This window comes from Ambystoma mexicanum, chromosome 13 (genome assembly GCF_040938575.1).
Source record: "Ambystoma mexicanum isolate Mex_15411 chromosome 13, UKY_AmexF1_1, whole genome shotgun sequence".
Classification (NCBI taxonomy): domain Eukaryota; kingdom Metazoa; phylum Chordata; class Amphibia; order Caudata; family Ambystomatidae; genus Ambystoma; species Ambystoma mexicanum.
This window is the reverse complement of record NC_090938.1, coordinates 549,121,421-549,137,956: the sequence shown is the minus strand read 5'-3', so window position 1 is coordinate 549,137,956 and position 16,536 is coordinate 549,121,421. Positions and strand designations below refer to the sequence as shown.

General features: G+C 45.4%; 1 protein-coding gene and 1 long non-coding RNA gene across 3 annotated transcripts in view; one reads left to right on the top strand and one right to left on the bottom strand.

Moving 5' to 3' along the window:
• The window catches only part of LOC138521460 (uncharacterized), a 212,070-nt gene extending 206,267 nt beyond the window's left edge, over positions 1-5,803 (bottom strand). The window contains exon 1 of the long non-coding RNA XR_011283052.1: positions 5,656-5,803. This is a non-coding gene — a long non-coding RNA (uncharacterized lncRNA). The remainder of the gene's footprint in view (positions 1-5,655) is intronic.
• HROB (homologous recombination factor with OB-fold) overlaps positions 1-16,536 on the top strand; it is a 526,210-nt gene that overhangs the window by 257,790 nt on the left and 251,884 nt on the right. The window lies entirely within an intron of this gene.

Genomic DNA, 16,536 nt, shown 5'->3' with positions numbered 1-16,536 from the left:
AGGTATCCCCAAGAGATCTCCGCTACGCAACAGGATAATTCACAAGATACACCCGGAATAAGTTACACTAAATCTTATAGCACCAATGTGGGCTCGTCAGCCATGGTTCTCGCACCTTATGAGAATGTGAATTTGCCCTTCAATCAAACTTCCTTGCTCCTACAACATGCTGTCCCAGGATCAGCGGACAACACTGCATCCATGCCCTCAAACTCTAAACTTAGCAGCATGGCTCCTGAAGTCATAGTTTGGGCATTTCCAACTGCCTCAAAAATGTAAGGACATTCTTAAAGAGGCATGAAAACCAAATACGAGACACCATCATTCCATTTGGTGTGGTACTTGTAGCTTCAAACCTGTTGATATTTCAGCCACTCACATAGTCCTTTATCTAACTCGCCTCTTAGCCTCAGGACTAGTTTTTAACTCACTGAAGGTTCACTTTGCTACCCTCTCTGCTTACACCACTTCTCAGGGCAATATTTCCTGGTGGAAAGTCCCAGTAAACAAAGCTTTTATGGAAGGAGTGAAAAGACTTCACCCACCCATTTCTAATTCAACTCCCGGATGGGACTTGAATGTCCTTACCAAACTTATGGGCCCTCCTTTTGAGCCAATGCACAAAGCTAGTCTCAAGGCTCTCGCCTATAAGACTGCTGTCTGGTGACTATTACTTCCATTAGGATAGTTAGTAAACTGCAGGCGCTCTCCATTTAAGACCGAAGTGTTACTATTCATAAGAACTGTTAGGGAGAATTCTCATTTATGGCTAATTTCCCTCACCTACTGAGTCCCCCAGCAGCTTTGCTGGACTTCTGGAGTTTATTTTTTTCCACTTGGTAAGAGTGAGAGCTTTTCCCCCACTCCTACCTGTGTTTTGCTATGCCTTTCTACCTGTTTTTGTGATTGTGGACTCTGAAGTACACCACTTCAGTAGCCCCCTTCTTTTTGTGTGTCACACAGCACCTTCAGTGCTGTGGCACAAGATTTCTTTGAGACTTCCCTCGACTCCATTTCTGAGGCGATTACTGTCCCCCAGAAAAGGGTAAAGTTACCATTAACTTTACTTAGTCAATCTACCACAGATCCAGTACACCCCATCTTCCATGGAGTACTGGAAAGGGTTAACTTGTATCCCTTTGTAACTGTACCTCCTAGAGCATTGTTCGCTCTTTTAACATTTAGGCTTGGCTGGTGGCAGTGGTATCTACCCTAACTTTTCTACCGCGATTATATTAGATAAACGTGGTACTGTTCCTGGCTATTATATTAGCCTCGAACATAAACCCGCTTGACCAAATCGTCTTTCTTTTGGCTCCGGTTGGGTTTATTCACCATTTCTTTTTGTTAAAGTCCTTCTTGTGTTTTATTTTGCGCGGCAAACTAGGTTCGCCTTCTTTGTTCACTGTCTTTTGGCGGGCTTCTGCCCAGAAGCCCTCCTCAAGGCGCCTGGGTGTCTAGGTGGGCTGAATGTGAGGAAGGGGTGTAGTCACCCCCTGCACAGGGTATCCTAGGAAACCCAAGTTGCACTTTGTCATGATTGGCCAGGGTAGGTGTCCGGGCTGGACAACCCCCCTGCTGGGTGATTGACAGCCAGGCTGCGTGCATGGGGGTTTTTCGCATAAAAGGCAGTTCTCTTGGGCTGGAAGTCAGAGAGTCGCCACTGGAACTACAAGGAACCGAAGAGAAGCGGAGAGAACGACAGCTGCTGCAACTACCCCGTCCCGATGAAGCCCTGCTACAGTCCTGAGCTATCTGCCCTTCAACGACTCAGAGAAGATCAGTCTGGAGTCGTCTTCCCGTGAGATGATAACTAGCTCTTCTTCTACAGCCAGATGATCCTCTTCCGTGGTCGAAATCGCTGCACACTGCTGTAGTGGTCCGGATAGCCACCTGAAGAGCCTCTCCTGTTTTTAAGGAGCGCACCTTTTATTCCTTATCGCTGCTGCCGGCTTCATCCCTGTTTGGTGCAGACCCCCTTCAGACGTCCTCCTTCACAACGAAGCTCCAGGAATCGTAGGTCTGCGGGAAACCAACAGGAACAACTGCCAGGGCACTAGCTGCACCACTGGAACAAGGTACTGTGTTCTGTTGAGGAAACTGGGTGAATCCCTTTTTCTTCATTTCCAAGGCTTGCCCTTGTCTTCCCTCCTTCTTATAACTTTTGCTTCTTAACATTGACGATATCGAAGTACTTTTGCCTACATTGAATCGTGAACTGTCTGACTGTGTGATCTTCGGCAACTGGCCCCGGTGTCTTTCGACCCTGGCTCCGGCCCTTTGACTTTTGACCTCCTGTCTGAGTGTTTCTTGATTCTGCCTGCCTAACCAAAATATTGCCTGTGATTTTTGCCTTCACCTCCCTCTGGGTATCTCAGGTACTAAGTGTGTTTTTGCCCCGGTAGCATTTCATGTCACGGATGCGCGTTTGTTTAGTAGACCGAACTGTCAAAAAGTGATTGCAATCGTATTCGCGGTAACATGTTTTGTTCATAACACCGGTTCATTCAAACACAGGGTACTTACCTTGAGACTTACTGTACAAAGTGAATTGGTTAGTTGTAGTGTATTTAACATGTGGTTTTTATTGAAGTTTAATAGAAGTGTTGTGTTTATTACGAATGGTTAAAAAATAAATGTACTAATATTTTTCTACCTGAAAGCTTGAGTCAGTGTTTGCTTGAGTCACAGTTATTGTGGTCCCTTTGTGTAATCTCTGCTACTGCTCATATATTCTTGAGATAAGCCTGGCTGCTCCGCCACTGCTACCACTCTGACATAGTAGTACAGGCTTGTACCAAAGGTAAAACTTGTATTGCCACCTGTAGTCTTAATTGTGTGTAGTGGTCCCTAAGGGCACTGCACAGGATTCTGCCTAACAAGAACAAAGTGTTTTTTCTGTGCAAACATCCACGCTTTGCACCTAAATTCATCTCCCAAGCTCCATGTAAACCAGTCCATTGAACTTCCATCTTTCTGTGAGGGGTAAGAAATGTGAGGCGCACAACTTTGTAAAGATTTTTCAAAAGATGTCATTTTATTAACTCAAGGGTTGAATAAATGCCACACTATCCCTACCATGACAAGGTTTTCATGCCCAAAATAAACTTAAGGAAACACTCTAACAAAAGGCTTCTGTCCCTCACACTTGAACATATAACAACTCAACAAGGTAACGCATGGCAAATCAAAATATAACAGATTCACAATAAGATAGCCGTCTCCTTATATTCTGGGTGAATTCCCCTTCCCCAGATTCGAGTAGGATTTTGTTCAAAAGTTCCACACAAAAGAAAGGAAATTCTGTCTTGTAACAAAGTTCCAACAAAGTTCTTTTTGGTTTAACTTGACTTCAACCAATAGTTCAACAGTGTTTTCCTCTTTCTACTTGTGACAAAGAGCTTAGAGTAACTTCTTCTCTTCAATCCAGAATGATCCCATATCTCATTGGGATCAACAGAATTTGTCTTTGTGAGTATATTTCGGCAACAGTTCATAAAACACTTTGTTTCATAAATTGTATATGATTCGGCAGTAATTCACACAGTACTTGCTTCAGTAATGTCAGGATGATTCTGCAGTAATTCATAAACACAATTGTAGTTCTGCTGCTGCTTCTTTTTTGAGATTGCCATGCCACAGTACTTCAGTGACTTCCACCTTGTCCACTCACCTGCCAGGCCTGCTACCACAAAGTGATCTGCTCTGGTGTACTCTCCTGCCAGAACCAAGCAATCTACTACAAAACTAGGCTAAAATCAACAACTAACTGCAAGAACTTCCATGGTAAAAGTTAACTTGCAACAAATTAGCAATCCCTCTTGCTTTTCCAACATCAAGTTCAAGAATGTCTTCATGTAAAACAAGAACCACACTGATACTGTTTGTTACACACTTGTGATTGTCACACACCATGCAGGTTATGCCCCACTCCTTCTGGTTGACGGGCAGTTGTTTTCCCACATATGCTTTGGCCAAATGCTGACAATGATTCGCTCTCTGGCTCTCTGATACCTCTTTGGCTTTGGTAATGTGGGTTAAATCCAATTACTCCTCTGAACTTCTTTGTTTATGGATACGTTTTACAAACATGGTGATTTCTTTTGCCCCTTCTTGACTTTGGCAATGGTTCTCTTTATCTTGCCTTGTTATAGATCTCTTTTGGCTTTGGCAATAGTTGTTCCCATTGGTTTCTCGCCTTATTGCCCCCACTCGGCCTTTACTACAACCCACATACATGCGTTATTATTCCATTTTTTTAAAGTCAGCTTGGTTTACACAATAATGGGTAGTCTGCTTTAAGTCAGTTCGGTATTCAAAATTACATTTCCGTTTGAATTTCACTCTGCTTTTATTACTTCTAAGTTTTAGGCACCCATTCTGAGCAAGCGAGCGGTTATGAAGCGCTCCAGGGTCACAATCCCTTAGTGAACTCACCGGGTCTGGCATGCACATCAATTTGCCTCGCTGCCTCCAGTTGCTCTGCTGCTGCTTTTTTTCACGGCTCGGAATCCTCTGCTTCCCGGCTTCCTGCGACCCACGCCAGTTAATAGAGGCGCTCTCCTTGCTCCCATGGCTCAACAGTGCTGGCCTGCCACTGGAGCCCGACTGACATTGGGGAAAGCTTTCAAATGCTGTGCTTTCCACTACACAATCTCTGCAGATCCGTTCCTAAGAGGGAAGGCCGCCAATTTCAATGCTTCCTAGTACCTCTGCATTTACAGTCTGGAACAGCAAAGACCTTCTCAGGACTGACATCCACTTGATGCACCACAATGGTCCCAGCGTCTCTGCTCTGCTGCCACATGAAGGTATTACTGTCAGGGTCCTGGGAAGGCGGGGTACAAGAGCCAGACTGGGCATGAGAACAACCAGGCGCTATAGAGTTCAGTCGGTGGCAGGATGTTTGGTACAAAAGAAAATGCTTCCAATATTCCTTAACTATTCGTTCCAGAGATCAGAAGGTGTCTGCTCACAAGATGGAGGATTGGGCTGTAACCCAGGGCAAAATGGTGGCTTGCCACAGTAGCATTCCACAATAGAATCATGTGTACAGGTCAGAGGTGCACACCTTTCCCAGTTGTCTTTCATCAGTAGGATGAACAGTCGTGTTTCAGGCAGCTCCACCCAGGCCTTCTCTGTAAGAATGAACTAGGACCAGGAAAAGAAGAAACGAGGAAACCAGCAGCACTAGCAGTTTACTGGTGGGAGCGCAGCGTATTGAGCAATTAGCTCATTTAATTCATTATATTTAGTTCATTCTTAAGACTGCCTCTGTCAATGAATGCTGTATAATTTAATTCAGAATATATATTTTACTTTGGTTTTGAAGAATAAAACAGAATCTAGTGTTAAAACATAGTAAGCTGAACGTTGTAGTTATCTCAAGTGAAACGGAAAAGAAAAGGAAAACGTTATTGCCTTGAATTTTCCATGCATTGCGCGAGCTGCCTATTATATAAGAAAGACTGCCATGAAGAGTGAGGTTAGCTGAGAGTCATATGAAGCAGATGAACTTTGTGAAAGTACACCATTTATATTTAATAGAGTAATTGGGGTGGCGCGCACTCATTGCTTTCTGAGGCTAAGCAAACGCTGCACAGAGTAAAAGTAAGGATGGCAAATGTTTTCTGTCAAAATAAGAAATTAACTTACCTGACCTCCGCTCAGCAGTAGTTTACAGAGAAGTTTAAAACACTTAATTTTTTTGGGTGTTGCCAAGATCTTCCTGATATCATAGCTCAATTAAAAGTTCTGGCTGCCATTTTGATTGGAATTAGGGTAGTTGTAGTTTTTTCCATGTGCATCGAATGTAGTTCTAAGGATAAGAAAATAAACGTTTAAGATTTTAAATTGACTTGACATAACTTCTTTTGGGCTGCACAAGAACTATTTTAGTTTTAAAAAAGAGCTGGACTTCGATTTCTAAGAGATACATTTTTGCGAAGGCATCTGAAGGTGAAACTTTGCATGCCCAGTCGGTATGAAGGACAGGAATAAGAGCCAAAGGAGTTTATAAAGGCAACGTCAGTAACATGCAATTCAGCAGGTCTTCAGGAACGAGAAACGTTTGAAAGAAAGAAAACCTTATAGAGAGCGTTTGGACTAGATCTGTGTGCATTAAAAGAGAACCTTGCATTTTGTGAACAGCACAAAGTAAATCCTCTAATGCCAGAAGAGGAAACACTGGTAGCTGTGAGAAGGGACGCAAGATTGGTTAAGGTGAATAATGAACATGTAACAAAACACATTTAATTCTTGAACAGGGAGCCCAGCAGAGAAGTCTGAAGAGCTCATTTGTCTTTTATTATTTTCTCTTCTCAAACACCCCTCCCTCTAACCTCCCTGCCCCGAGGCGGACCGGAATCTTGATGGAAATTATAATCAGTAGGCACAAAGCAGTCGGAGAGGGACTGTGGGGGTTCAGCAGGACAAAGCAGTCGTAGAGGGACTTTTGGGGTGTAGCAGGACAAAATGAAACCGCACATGACGGTATGAAAGGCCCAAGTTGATCTTCCCCGTCTGAGCTGATATGGACACCACAGGATTCTCTTAGTGCGTTGGGTGAGGTTCTTTTGGAGTTGTGTCAGGAACTGAGGGAGGTAAGAAGCGAAAGTGTATCTTTGAGTCAGAAGGTTGATAGTTTGGGTGACAAGGTGAAAGTGATGCAGGCTCAGGCTACTACGTTACCTTTGGACATGTTTGATGATCGTGACCCTCCGGATTTAACTCAAGAGGATGGGCTGGAATAAACCGGTACAAATAAAATATTAAGGAGCAGGGAATGTCATGCTATTCTGTTAACTGTTCCAGAACGTTGTAGAGGTGATTCAAGAAGGTTCTCAGTCTTTATTACTCAGTGGGAGTTGCATTTTCTATGTCAGCCCGAGGTTTTCCCTACATGAGCTTCTAAGATTGCTTTCATCCTCTCGTATTTAGCAGGAGATGCAGCTGCTTCGACCGTGTGGCTGGTTAGCCAGATGAGTCCACTATTAAGTGATTTAAATGAATTTTTCAAAGAATTTGGACAAATGTTTGACAGATGTCGGGTATCCCAGGAGGTGTACGGAGAGTTGTTGTTCAGACAGGGAAGTAAAGAGTTGATTAGCTACGTCACTCAATTTAAATCACTAGTGTTGGATACTAAATGGCCAGAGGAAAAAAGGGCAACCTTATTTTATAGTGTTTTGAGGGAAGAGCTCAAAGATGCCCTATCTACGGTGGGGGACAGGCCATCGTGTGAGGATCTGATTGCTTTTGTTATGCAACTCGATTTTCGACTCAGTGAACGTAAAGGTGAACGTAGAAGAACTAGTCCTGAGGTTAGGCAGAATTTCAGAATTGAAAGAGCTAAAGGGGCAGTAGGAAGTCAGGAATTTAGACCCTCAAGCGAGAAAGAAGTTTCATCTAGCCCTAGGGTGTCCTTGCTCAAGGAAGAATGTGAAAAGCGAGTTAGAGAAGGACTATGTATGTATTGTGGCAGGTCATTTCTTCAAAGATTGTCCCAAGGTAAAACATAGGATTCAATGTCAGTTCCTAACTCCCAGGTAGTGCCAAATACATTACAATCAGCAGTCCCTCATCTGACCTTGAATCTATCCTTATACTTGGCTGGGAAAATCAAAGGTAGAGGCCCAGTCATGCTGGATTCAGGGTCACAGGGAATTTTATGGCTTGGGGCTTGGCAAAGTCTTTAGGAATCGCTGTGGTTCAAAAATCTAATCCAGAACAAATCTGGGCAGTTTACGGCTCAACTCTCTTCAGGACTAATGAGACTTTTCCCCTATGGATGGAGATCGACAGAGGCCATGAGGAGGAGTTAGTGTGGGAGTTAATTGATGCACCACAATTGATTTTGATCTTGAGAATACCCGGGCTTACACTACAACATTCCATTTGTAGATTGGGAAAAGCGAGGAATACATTTTGGATCAAATTTCTGTTTCATGCGTTGTTTGGGTGGGAGGCTCCGAAATGAGCAGTTGTCCTTCGAAGGCAGCAAAGGAAATGAGGCACTTTGTGTTGCGAAAGGAGGGGCCACAGGTATTAATATTGGTGCCGTGATGGGTGAGTTGCCTAGTTGTTATGACACATTTTTGAGTGTTTTCGATTAGAAGAAAGCTGGGGAATTGCCACCACATTGGCCTTAGGTTTGTAAAATAGATGTAGAAATTGGTGCCCCCATTCTTTGCAGCAGAATCTATGCATTTGCTGAAAAAGAAAATGAGCATCTAAAAAGTTGCTTGGAAGAAAAGGTGCCTGAGGGTTTCTCCGTCAATCTGTCTCCTGCAGCAGCCCCTCCGTTTTTCGTTCGAAAAAAAGATAAAACCCTTAGAACTTGCATATACTATTGAGCACTCAACCGAATTACCATCAAAAATCTTTATCCGCTTCCATTAATATCAGTGATGATGGATCAAATTCAGGGTTAAAAAATGTTCACCAAGTTGGATCTGCATGGTGCGTACCATCTGATTAGAGTTCGTAAAAGAAACGAGTGGAAGACGCCATTCAAGACAAAACTTTGATTGTTTGAAAACTGGTGATGCCTTTCGGGTTGTGCAGTGCACCCACAGCCTTCCAATCCTTTGATAATGAGGTCCTGCGAGAATATTTGGACATATTTGTAATAGTTTATATTGATGTCTTTTTTGATCTTCTCGATGGACGAGGTCCAACACCAGGAAATGTAACAAAGGTTTTACAAAAACTGTACGAACACACTCTCTATTTTCTAAACTGGAAAAGTCTCAATTTCATACTGATTTGGTGGAATCGAGGTTGGGAAATGGATAATCGAAAGGTGCAGGCTCTAGCAGCCTGGCCCTCCCCCCAACTGCATGAAGGAGGTTCAGAGTTTTTTAGGATTTGCCAATTTTTATTGATGATTCATTACAGATTTTTCCATGAAGGTAACACCCATTACTCGGTTACTCAAAAAGGGGGTTACGTTCAATTGGTCAGCAGAGGCAGAACAAGCTTTTCTTGAATTAAAGAAGAGTTTTATTTCGGGACCAATTTTGTTTCACCCTGATCCAGGTCAATCTTTTTTCCTGGTGGCTGATGCTTCGAATTTGGCTGTTGTCCCAGAGGTATAAGGATTAATTACATCCAATAGCATAATTCTCTAAGAAGCTTGCTCCTGCAGTGATAAATTATACGATTATGGATCAAGCGTTGCTGGCCATAAAAGCGGCCTTTCAGGAATAGAGACACTATCTTTTAGGTGTGTGTCGTACAGTAACAGTCCTAATTGATCACTGAAACCTGTTGTTTCTGAAATCTGCTAAGACTCTTACCCAGAGACAGCTGCGGTGGTCTTTATTTTTCTTAGAGTTTGATTTCATCATAACTTTTAAATCGGGAAGAGAAAATGGCAAGGCAGACAACCTTTCACGTCAGTTTCCAGGCAGTTTAAAAGAATGAGGATAAATCTGCCCCTTAAATTTCTGAAGAACGCTTCTTCTGTGCTACTATGAGAGGAAAGCTAGATTTTGGAGCTCAAGTAAAAAAACAAATGCATCAGGATGAAATGCAAGAATGGGTACGGGGTGATCTGGCCAGAAGCATTCAAGAGCGACTACCCAGGGTGGACACTTGCCTCTTTCTGCTGAGTGAGAGGTTGCAAGAAGAAACTTTGAAGGAATGACATGAAACCTGTTTAGCAGGGCATCCATGATATAGGAAACATTTGGAGTTGACTTGAGGACATTTTTGGTGGCCTAAAATGGGGACAGATTTGCTCAATTTCGTAAAAACCTGTGAAATGTGTGCTCGAACAAAAGGAGAATATGGGAAACCTGCTGACTATTTACATCCGTTGCCAGTACCACCGCAACCCTAGCATACAATCTCACTAGACTTCATTGTATATTTACCATAGGATCTAGGGTGGTCCTCAATTTTAGTCAGAGTAGTTCTGTCTAAAACCGGGCATTTTATTCCTATGAAAAGAAAAGTTTCAGTTTTTAGTTTGGCAAGATCTTTTTGTGAAATTACATGGACTGCCAACTCAGATCATTTCGGACAGGGGTTCCCAATTTATATCTAAACTTTGGACCGCATTTTGCAAGGAGCTAGGAATGGAAGTCAGCCTATCTTCTGCTTATCATACCCAGACCAATGGTCCCACTGAAAGAGTGAATCAAGAGCTTGAATATTGGGGGTCACTGTTGTGTGATGGAGGAGTGAGGACGTGATTTGTAACCGCTGTGTGTGAGCTGCCGATATCCTGTGCACACATCCTGTTTTTGATGCGTGAAACCTTGCTGGGAAAAGTGCGTTGGGCCAGCATGCACTAATTTGTGACTTCCAGGAAAACCGGAGGCTGGAAAACCCTGCACCGCCACGCTCACTGTGGTGAACCTTGCTTGGCGCCATTCTTGCAAGGAACCGTTAGACCGCAGGCACCGGGGAACATGCTGCAGACCTCCAACTGGGGAATCACTTTGGAGTGGTAATTACATCCCAGGGTTCCCACTGGCCAACTATGAAGACAACGCACGGATGAGAACCTGTGTGAGTGGTAGCGGCCCGACCAAGGGTGAGAGACGACAAATGTACCATTGACCCGTCTGCCCCATAGAGAGGAGATTGAGCACAATTTGCAGGAGGAAAGGCTTGGAAGTAGGCACCTGACTGCGAACACTTAGCTAGGGACAGTCCCCCCAACATAAAGGTACTAATAACCGGCACAAAGGTACTAATACCGCTTAAGGGTGGCAAACCGTCGGCAGGTGAGGTGGACAAGCACGGCCTGACATGGGTGAGAGACCAGAGCGGCGGGTGAACACTGGGGTGGCGGGGCCTGTACCACCGAAAATGTTACTCACTGAAGGATACAACACACATGCCTGGGCCTCTGTGCAAGGTGGTATAGTGCGAGGACTGGAGAAGACTGGTTGCCAGTGTGAGCGAGCCTCGCCCCACCCCCCAGTACCTGTGAGCAATGAAGACTGGCGAAAAGGTCGGACATCGAATTGAGACAGGAGATAAAGTGCGCCAGGTAGAACAAGGCCACTTCCATTCTCAGCTCTGATGAATACACCAACAGAAAAAGTGCCTTGCTGAATAGCCGGTGGGGGAACAAGACCAGCAGAGGCTCCCGTCCCTGAACAATCCACAATATCGTGAGGTTGATGACCCCTCAAGGATAATGGGAGCGGTGCACTGTACGGGTGCCACGGCAGTGGTGGGCTGGACCCACACTAACCTTAGCCTGGTGTCAGATGGGGTATTCCGCAGGGAGCGCAGGTGAGAGGGGTGATTACTGGCCGTGGGGTGCCTGATGATGGACTTCCCTCCTCGTCGACACACTGATACATTCCTTTTGTTCCAAAGTGTGGCGAGGTACAAAGGGTTTGACCTTCCATGGGCGACAGTACCAGCAGGCTGTCCTTTCAACCCTCACCAGCTGCAAGCTGGGGCACAAGAGGTTGGTAATGAACATTCTCCATTCCAACAGACGCCGCTCCCAGTGGCCCTACACATCCGTACTGAGCCCAAGCTCTTACAGGCCCTGTGACGCTCAGGTGGTGCCCGTCACAGTCGACAGGCTACGCCATGGTCAAGGACGAACTTAAGAAGACCTCCACTCAGAGCAAAAGGGAACAATATGCAACATGTGGTGTTGGTACCCCCAATGCCCAGTCCATACAAGGAGAGACCACACTGATGGAGGACAATTTCTCTCTCAAGGACATGATGGCAGCAGTCGTGAGCTCCCGGTCATCCATGTAGGAGAACATGGGCAGCCTCAGTTCAGAGATATCGTTTCTGAGCCATGACTTTCTTAAACTATCCTCGCACGTTTGGAGGCCAAACATTGCATATATACACTGAAGACTCGGTGAAAGCCCTAGAGCGCCAATTGTCATCAATTGTGCAGCGGTACAAGGTAATGAAAGGTAGAGTTGACGAAACGGAAGGTAGATCTCGGCGGAATAACGTGCGTATCTTGGCCCTCCCCGAAAAATCAGAAGGTCCTAATATGGAACTTTTCCTTGAAAAATGGCTGGCAGACCTTGTGGCAGCTAAGACATTTTCAAATGTTTTCTCCATCGAAAGGGCCCACCGGATGCCATCGGGACGACCTGCCCCTGGGGCCACGCCCCGCACGGTAATTGCTAAACTCCTTAACTACAGGGATCGGGACACACTGCTCCAGGTGGCCTGCGCAATGGGGCCAATCACCTTCCACGGGTCTAAAGTTGCATTCTTTTCTGACTACACAAGGGAAGTACAGCGAGCCAAGCAATCCTTCGACTGTTGAAAAGAAAGCTTCAAACCCTCCGGGTTAAATATAGTCTTTTTTCCTGCCCAGCTTAAAATATACCATAATGGCACTGCACACCACTTTACGGATCCCTGTGAGGCCTGGACATGGGACGAACAACATCTGGAGGGTGAATGGGGGTCTGCTGGCGAGGGGGCAGATGATTACCATCGTCAGCAGCCTCGGCTGTCTCCCCACCCATCGACTGTCGAATAACCAAGAAACTACGGTTGCACTAGAGGGGGACCTGTGAGTATCGTAGGATAAAGGAAGAAAGGACTTAATTTTCTGTGGGCCAGGGACCCACGCCTCAACCACTTCAACTCTTGCTTCCCGGGCTGACCTTATCGGCCACAGTGATGTTGCGGCCTAGACTGTAAGACAAACAACCCCCCCAAGATCCCTCCTCTTTGTCTTTGTTTCTGTTTATTCTCACTTTGTTCTTTGTTTCTTTTGCTCTAGTGGTAGAACGTGGGTTAGAACTACCAGGGATATTTGTCTGAAAGGCACTTCGGTTTGGGGTGCAGTATGGGGTCGGGGGAGTTTGGGAAGTTCTATTTTTCTATTGGTTTTAGATTGGTTTATCACACAGACAACTGCTTTCACCATTATAAACACCAGGAGGCACTTAATCGCTGAGTGGATCATACCACCTGCAAACGCCCCCCATCAGACGATATGCCCGGGGTGGGGATGAGATCTCTCATGCTTCTTAAGTGGAACGTCAACGGCCTAGTCTCTGGGATTAAGAGGCAACTAGTTACTCAGTTCCTAAACCAACACTCCCCCGACCTAGACCTCCTCACAGAAACACATCTGGCTGGGTCGACATGCACGCTCTTCCATAGAGCAAACTACAGAACAGCACTACACAAATGTTTTTCCATGGGGAGCAGGGGGGTGGTCTTGGTTTTACTTCACAAACGCCTCCTCAGATTGTTGGGGGTACAAGATCCCTGGGGCAGGTTGGTCTTGTTGATTGGCGAAGTGTGGGGTGCATCCGTTGCTGTCCTGGCAGTATATTCCCCTCCGCAACTCTCAGCAGACCTACTCACTGATATTCAGACTGCACTTGTGGACCACTAGACGGACCTATGGATCCTCGGTGGCGACTTTAATGACACTATGAATGTGACCTTGGATCGCACACATTTACGAGGTAGAAATCCAAATACACCTGCAAAATTGTCTACTTTCACCTTAGCACTGGGGCTATGTGATGTCTGGAGAGACTTGATGAACGTGAATATTAATTTTACTCCGGGGCCCATGCCTCCCTCTCGCTGCTAGATTATTATTTTTTCCTCCCATGGCAGGACGCATATAAGGTGTCGAGAGCATATTACCTTGCCCGTGGTACCTCGGACCAATCACCGCTATTGATTGAAGTCCATACCAACAAAGCAACGTAGACCCCGATGTGGCGTTTGAAACGTTATTATTTGGGGCTCCCAGACCTTGTGGACCACATTCAGGAAAAAACACAGAGCTTTTTGACTTTAACAAGGGGTCAGTGGACAACCCAGGGACATTGTGGGAGGCCTACAAGATGGTCACAAGTGGGGAAATTATTTCCTGGATCTCGGCCAAGAAAAAGGCCCCGCTCCAGCGAGTAATAGAAACGGAGGGGGAGGTGAAAAGGCGGGAGAAGTAGTATGTGCTCTCGGGCTCTCCTGAGACATATCTGTCTTTCCTCACAGCTAGGGAGATGCTGCATAATGTTTCCATGGACAATGATAAATCGGCCCACTGGGATATGTGTAGCCGTATCTATGAACCCTGCGATAAGGCTGGAAAAATGCTAGCATGGCTCAAAAAAAGAGATGAAGGACATCAACAAGTCCGGGAATTGAGAACCAACCAAGGGGAGTCCGTGAGGACTGACCAAGAGACTGCAGAGGCCTTTGCCGACTACTATGCAGAACTCTATAATACACTACGAGATGCCACGAACTGAATGATCTGACGCTCCCTCATCTGTCGGAGGTCAACAGTTACAGTTGGAGGGCGACATAACGGAGGATGAAATTGCCATGCCCATTGCCCAGCTACATCCTGAGAAAACACTGGGTCCTAACGGATTCCCGGCTGAGACATGGGAAAAGACGAGGGAGATGGTGGTTAATCAATTACACAATATGTTTAAGTATTGCAGAGAGCAGGGCGTTCTCCCCCCAGACCTACGAAAAGCAAGCATTGTTGTTCTCTGCAAATCTCCAACCCCCAAAGTTTTGTGGGTCCTATAGGCCTATCTCATTGATCAACTGAGAAGCAAAGATACTTGCCAAAGAGCTTGCAAACCGTTTACTCCTGGTAATTTCATCCCTGGTCCACCCGGACCAGTGTGGTTTTATGCCGAACAAGTCAACCCGCATGAACATCCGTTGGTTGCACTTGATGATTGAGCGAGCCCCCATCATTCAGGAACCCCTTGCACTTCTAGCACAGGATTTTGAGAAAGCGTTTAACTCTGCGTTTTGGGACCGTATATGGGAAATCATGGGCATAATGTGATTTCGGAGTTGGCTTCTTAATCTGGGTCCTCCTACTATATGAATCCACAATTGGATAAATCAGGGTGAACGCCAGGCTTTCTAGGACTTTCCTGTTAATAGGGGGGAAACGCGTCATGGGTGCCCTCTATCCCCTCTGTTGTTCACAATTGCTGTTGAGCCCCTTGCTGCACTACTTCGGCAAGAAACATTGTGGGCAGGATTCAGTTGGCCAATGGGGGGGGCGATGACCAGTTTTGCTGTATGCTGACGATTTACTGGGCAAACCAACCCACTCCTGCCCGATTGTAACACGTCTATTGCAGGAATATGGAACATTCAGTGGACTACGAGTTGGGGAAAAGCCATACCGTTCCCAGCCCAGGGCGTCGATATGGCGAGCCCCCCCCCGCCCCCCACTCCCCCAGCTGTCCATATTGAATTGAAACTGACGTTTTCCTATATTTGGGCATGCATGTTGAAAAGTAGATCACTCACAGTATCTCGTTCATAACCGACACCCGATTATTGCTGGTTTCTTTGAATATGTCCGACACTGGAAGGTGCTTCCGATAACCCTGTTGGAAAGGGCTGCTCTCTTTAAGATGCTTGCATTACCAAGTTTATTTATATATCCTACAAAACGCCCCCTTGCAAATTCCTGACCTCAAATTTCAAAGGATAAAATCTGCCCTTCGAGATCTCTTTGTGTGGTGTGTTAGGAACTCATGGTGGCAACAATAAAGACAGTCACAAGTGATCACAATTCAAGGGTGTTTATTACACTGTGTATGCAGGTTGGAAAAGCGCCTACTTTAAACCTAAATCTAAGATGGGAGCAAGCTACGACCATCAATTAATAATAAGGCAGCCCTAGTGGCGTATTGTCAAATAAAAGGGCCTATACGAAAAAATATATATTGTCAATCCTTAGAACTAGATACAAATAGAGTGTGGTATAGTGTTAACAAGAAAGAAAGAAGTGTTCACAAGTGATAAGTCAGGATGTGGTAGCCAGGGTCTCCCTTCCCAACATTTTGAGCACGGGACAAGGTGGGACTCCTGAGCAGAGCACACTCTAGAGCTTTCCCAGCACGAGATGACAGTTCCTGTCTCAGCTATTAGGACAAACAAAAAGTTCTTTTACGCTTGTGCGTTCGGTGATGAATTTTCACCCCTGGATCCCCCTCTTCCGGGTTCAGATCCTTCTTGAATGTTAGCCTCCCTCCGTTGGGTTCACTACGGCTTTTCTTAAAACACTTTCACCTGTCGCATTCACCAGTCCTAATGTCTTTTAAACAATCCATTGTGGCCATCCCTCACCACAATGTTCCTTGAGGCCTCATGTTTTGCCCCTTTCTGTCAGAATCCCTCCATCTGATTCACGTTTGCCAGCCTCTCGGTTTCTTCGACTTTTTTACTATGCAGGATTCACGTCCCTTGGTTTTCCAATGGTTTGTTTGTCAAATACTTTCGACTGAACATGGGATTTTGCTAGACCCTTCTATGACCACTTTGAACTTTTTTGCGGTTTTCCCAAGGCCTTCTACTATCGGTAGTTTCAACAATGGGGAAATTAACCAGTCTCTTGAATGAGCACCTACGTGGTGCTGGACCCCTCTGCAGCTGGTTTTCCCCTGAGGAGTTAGTTCTTTGATTTTCCCTCAATTTGCCATTTGAAACCTTTGTTCAACACAGTTCGGTTTCTTATCAGTTTTCCCCTCGACTCACTGGCTGTGATGAACCGCTTGGCTTTTCTTTTCTCTGGAT